Raw genomic sequence first — 6000 nt, forward strand, 5'->3', positions numbered from 1 at the left:
GTAATGTCTCTGCTTTTTAATATGCTGTCTAAGTTGGTCTTAACTTTCCTTCCAAGGAGTAAGCGTCTTTTAATTTCATGGCTGCAATCACCATCTGCAGTGATTTTGGAGCCCAGAAAAATAAAGTCAGCCACTGTTTCCACTGTTTCCCCATCTATTTCCCATGAAGTGATGGTACTGGATGCCATGATCTTAGTTTTCTGAATGTTGAGCTTTAAGCCAACATTTTCACTCTCTTCTTTCACTTTCATTAAGAGGCTCTTTAGTTCTTCTTCACTTTCTGCCATAGGATGGTATCATCTGCATATCTGAGGTTATTGATATTTCTCCTGGCAATCTTGATCCAGCTTGTGCTTCTTCCAGCCCAGCGTTTCTCATGATGTACTCTGCATATAAATTAAATAAGCAGGGTGACAATATACAGCCTTGACGTATTCCTTTTCCTATTAGGAACCAGTTTGTTGTTCCATGTCCAGTTCTAACTGTTGCTTCCTGACCTGCATATAGGTTTCTCCAGAGGCAGGTCAGGTGGTCTGGTATTCCCAACTCTTTCAGAACATTCCACAATTTATTGTGATCCACACAGTCAAAGGCTTTGGCATAGTCAATAGAGCAGAAATAGATGTTTTTCTGGAACTCTTTTGTTTTTTCAATGATCCAGTGGATGTTGGCAATTTGATCTCTGGTTCCTCTGCCTTTTCTGAAACCAGCTTGAACACCTGGAAGTTCACAGTTCATGTATTGCTGAAGCCTGGCTTGGAGAATTTTGAGCATTACTTTACTAGTGTGTGAGATGAGTGCAATTGTGCGGTAGTTTGAGCATTCTTTGGAATTGGCTTTCTTTGGGACTGGAATGAAAACTGACCTTTTCCAGTCCTGTGGCCGCTGCCGAGTTTTCCAAATTTGCTAACATATTGAGTGCAGCACTTTCACAGCATCATCTTTTATCCTTTGGATGAGTACTCTATAAATATCACTGAAGTCTATTTGAGCTAATGTATCATTTAAGGCCTGATTCTTTATTAATTTTCTATATGGATGATTATCTCCATTGGTGTAAGTTGGTGTTAAAATCTTCCATTTTTATTGTGTTACTGTCGATTTCTCTTTTTATGACTGTTAGCATCTGCCTATATGCTGAGGGGCTCCTATGTTGGGTGCATATATATTTACAATTATTCTGTATTCTTCTTGGATGATCCCTTAATCATTCGTACTATCCTTCCTTGTCTCTTAATATTTATTATTTATTTATTTATTTGGCAGTGCCAGGTCTTATTTGCAGCATGCAGGATCCTCAGTTGTGGCATGCAAACAGCTGTGCATGCGGGATCTAGTTTCCTGATCAGGAATCAAACCCAGGCCCCCTGCATTGGGAGCACAGAATCTTAGCTACTGGACCACCAAGTAATTATTTTTCTTGTCTCTAGTAATAGTCTTTATTTTAATGTCTATAATGTCTGATATGAGTATTACTATCCCACGTTTTACTTGATTTCCATTTTCATGGAATATCATTTTCCATCTCCTCACTTTCAATCTGTATGTGTCCCTATGTCTGAAGTGGGTCTCTTGTAGACTGTACTATATATATATATATATGTCTTACTTTTATATCCATTTATCCAGTCTATGTCTTTTGGTTGGAGAGTTTTATCCCTTTACATTTAAGATAATTATCGATATGTATGTTCCTATTGCCATTTTCTCAATTGCTTTGGAATTATTTTTGTCAGTCTTCCATTCTTCTTTTGATCTCTTGTCTTGTGATTTGATTAATATTGTGTTTGGTTGCTTTTTATTTTTTTCCTTGTGTCTATTTTTTGCTTTTGATTTGCAATTCCCATGAGGTTTAAAAAAATTGTATTTATTTTATTCTTTGGCTGTGGTGGATCTTCATTGCTGCGGGTGGGCTTTTATTAGTTGTGATGAGTGAGGTCTGGTCTTTGTTGCTATATCCAGGCTTCTACTTGTGGTGGCTTTTTTTGTCATAGAGCACAGGCTCTATGGGCCCGAGCTTTGGTAGTTTCAGCATATAGGCTCAGTAGTTGTGGCTCATGGGCTCTGGAACACAGGTTCAGTAGTTGTGTGTGTGAACATCACTCAATCGTGTGTGACTCTTTGTGACCCATGGACTCCATGGGATTCTCCAGGCCAGAATACTGGAGTGCGTTGCCATTTCCTTCTCCAGAGGATCTTCCCAACCCTGGGATCAAACCTGGATTTCTTGCATTGTAGGAAGATTCTTTATCAGTTGAGCCACCAGGGAAGCCCTCAGTAATTGTGGTCATGGGTTTTGTTGCTCCATGGCATCTGGGATCTTCCTTGACCAGGGATGGAACTGGTGTCCCCTGCATTGCAAGGTGGATTCTTCTGGACCACTGGACCACCAGGGAAGTCCCACTGCCATGAGGTTTATATATAGCAATCTATATATGTACTGGGCTTCCCTGGTGGCACAGAGGTTAAAGAGTCTGCCTCCAATGCAGGAGACCCGCGTTTGATCCCTGGGTCGGGAAGATCCCCTGGAGAAGGAAATAGTAATCCACTCCAGTATTCTTGCCTGGGGAATCCCACTGACGGAGAAGCCTGGTAGGCTACCGTCCATGGGGTCGCAAAGAGTCGGACATGACTGTGCGACTTCACTATTCACTATTCACTATATATAAGGTTATTTTAAATGGCTGGTTTCTTAATTTCAAATGCATTTCCATTTCCTGCATTTGTGTTCTCCTCTTCTCATAATTATTGCTGGTTTTGATATCATATTTGTATGATGATTTCTTATAGTTACTTTATGTTTGCCTTTACTTGTGAACTTTTCCATTTGTGATTTTCTTATATCTAGTCGCCTCTTCAAAACATCTCTTACTTAGAGAAATTCCTTTAGAATTTTTGTATGGTAGTTTGACAGTGCTGAATTCACTTAGTTTTTGCTTGTCTGCCAATTTTTATTTCTCTGCCTAATCTGAATGAAAGTCTTGCTGGGTAGAGTATTCTTGGTTGTAGGTTTTCCCCTTTAATCATCTAAAAATTATTGTCTCCTCTTATTTATTTATTTATTTTTACTGTGGACCATTTAAAAAAAGTCTTTATTGAATTTGTTACAATACTGCTCCCGTGTTATGTTTTGGTTTTCTGGCTGCCAGGCGTCTGGGATCTTAGCTCCCTGACCAGGGATGGAATCTGCCTCCCCTTACTTTGGGAGTTGATATCTTAACCACTGGACTGCCAGAGAAGTCCCTTTCTGTACTTTATCGATGAGAAAATGAGGCAGTGTATTGTGTTGGACAAAAAGTTTGTCTGTCAAATATTACTGAAAATCCTGAACAAACTTTTTGACCAACACAATCAGTGACTCATTCCTGTATTCAGCTACCAAGATTCCTGGAAGTGGCAGAAGTACCTACAATACTTGTTGGTGTTTGAGCTTATAATATTTAAGGACTTCTTTCTATTATTTTTTAGAATATATGCTATAATTATACACTATGTGCACAAAATTGCTAGAGCACATGCCAAGCTTTGGGAGGAAATCATGCTTGAGAGTGACTCTCAGGTTTAAACTTTGAAGTTTCTTGGAAAATTTCCTGGTGAATAAACAGAGAGCAGTTTGACTCCAAAGTCTGCGATCCTTTGTTTGTAGTACATGTTTTAAGTATTCATATTTTCCTAGAATTTGTATAACAAAACATGAGTTGGTATTTTTGACCCAAGAAGTAAAGTGGTGGAATATAGCTAAAAGGCAAAAAAAATGTGTTGTCAAGATTCATGTGACAAACAAGCAAGAGACAGTTGACTGCACTTATGTGTAATTCTTTCATCAGGTGGTTAGTAGAATCTGCTTGGTCAGTTTATTGATTATCAGCAATAAACCACTTGAGGGCTTAAAGGAACATAACAGTTTGCACAGAGACATGGAGTAAAGAATGCTGACATAACCCAGAATATGGAGGTGAACAGGAAAAGGAAGTGGTTATTGGGTTGGAGGGAAGACAAATGGCAACCTACTTTCTTCTTATTGAGATAGACAAACTGCTTTGCTATTAAAAACAGGGACATTCAATTGAGAATATAAACTCAGTTCCTTCTCTGTCATGTCTGTCTCATAGAAAAGAAGTTTTGCATATTGTGAAAATACTGCTTCATTTAGCTCAGTTCCTGATGTGAATCTCCAGTAAATGTACTCTCCTGGATTCTCTGTATCCCTCTTTGGCCTCATTTTCAAAGTATTAGTGTTGCTATATAATTTCCTTGTGTCTCCCTAGCTCCCTACACCATCTTTCATATCATACTCACACCTGTTCTTGCATGTATAATATGTTATACTGGAAAGAAAAGTAATGTATCTCTCTTGTCCTGTTGGGAGCCAGTGCTCATCACAATACCTGGCACTATGTTGGCAAATGATACATATTTCTTGTTAAAGGGTTTGACAGTGACCATGCAGGAGGAACTAGAGATAGCACCGACCAAAACTACTGTTTGACTTGTTCCGCACACCCAACCTTTGTAAAAGGATCTGTCTCCTGTCCTTTGTGAGGTGAGCTTCACAGAGTACATGACAGCTTTCAAAGAGTGGGGACATGAATCTATTTATTTCAAAGGTTATAACAGTGTTGTGAGAGACAGGCACTGATTTCGAGATAAAAGATGAATAAATAAGACTCATATGGGACTGATTACATTGTATAGAGTTGGTTTTGTCATATCACACTGTCAGTCTCTTCACTGGAGATTGATGTTGAGAACTTCCCTCAAAGTACAGATTTTGGGGTGGTTCTAAATGGCGAAGGAATTGGATGGGGAGATCACTTTCTCCCCCACAAAATCATCAAAAGATCATTTGAATGCTGAGCAAATTCCACAAAAAAACTTCTGAATGCTGGTGGAGGACACCAGGCACCCAGAAACGCAGCGCATTCTCATTGAAAGGAGGTAGGACAAAATATAAAAGACAAAAAGAGAGACAAAAGAGATAAGGACAGAGACCCGTCCCAGGGAGGAAGCTGTGAAGGAAGAGAAGTTTCCAAACACCAGGAAACCCTCGCACCAGTGGGTCTGTGGGGAGTTTTGGAATTTCAGAGGGCAACATAACCAGGAGGAGAAAAGAAAAACCCACAGATTATGCGCCTAACTGCAACTCTCAGAGGAGAAGTAGCCCAGATGCTCACTCTCGCTAGCTGTGGGGGGCGGGGGAGGGGGCGGGGGTGAACAGGGAGGCACCGGTTGCATTCTTAGGGTAAGGACCAGGCCTGAATGCCCTGAAGACAATCTGAGGGAGCTAATGTGAGAAAGCAACCCATACTGTAGGATAACCCATACTGTAGAGGAGAGAGAGAGAGAGAGAGAGAGAGAGAGAGAGAGAGAGAGAGAGAGAGAGAGAACTTTCCTGTGAAAAGCTCTAACATAAGGCATAGCCTGGCCCAGTCACAGAACAAAGGATTGAGCGAATACCAGAGGAGAGCTAGCCAACTGCAGTCTGACCCTCCCCATGCTGGAGGCAGAGAGGCAGGCGGGAGACAGCCAGAGCCGGAAGGCGAGGGGCAATCTTGTCCTCAGAGATGGCATCCTCCACCGAAATGTGAGCAGGCTCCCAGTTGCTAACCAAGTCTTCCTGGGATTCTGGACGGTTGACATCTGCCAGGATGGTCACAGCCAGAGATCAGCTACCCAGAGGAGATACATAGCACACCTGAGATGGTGCTCTTGCTGTGCACCCAGGAAACTGAGCAACTAGGACCGGGGAGGTGACTAAGATGCACAGACCACCTGGGACAGTCCACCTGCCCAACACCTGGTCACCTGAGCTGCTCTGACCTGGGATGGACACAAAACGCACACCGAACCAAGTCTGTGCCCTTGTGGAGTACCTGAGAACCTGAACCTGAGCAGTTTAGACCTGGGAAGGGCATGCAACCCAGGGCCTGTTTTGAAGTTTCCCTGCAGAGCAACCTGAAGCCTGAGCAGTGTAGAACAGGAAAGAACCCCATGAGTGGG

The sequence above is a fragment of the Ovis canadensis genome, chromosome 21 (genome assembly GCF_042477335.2).
Source record: "Ovis canadensis isolate MfBH-ARS-UI-01 breed Bighorn chromosome 21, ARS-UI_OviCan_v2, whole genome shotgun sequence".
Classification (NCBI taxonomy): Eukaryota; Metazoa; Chordata; class Mammalia; order Artiodactyla; family Bovidae; genus Ovis; species Ovis canadensis.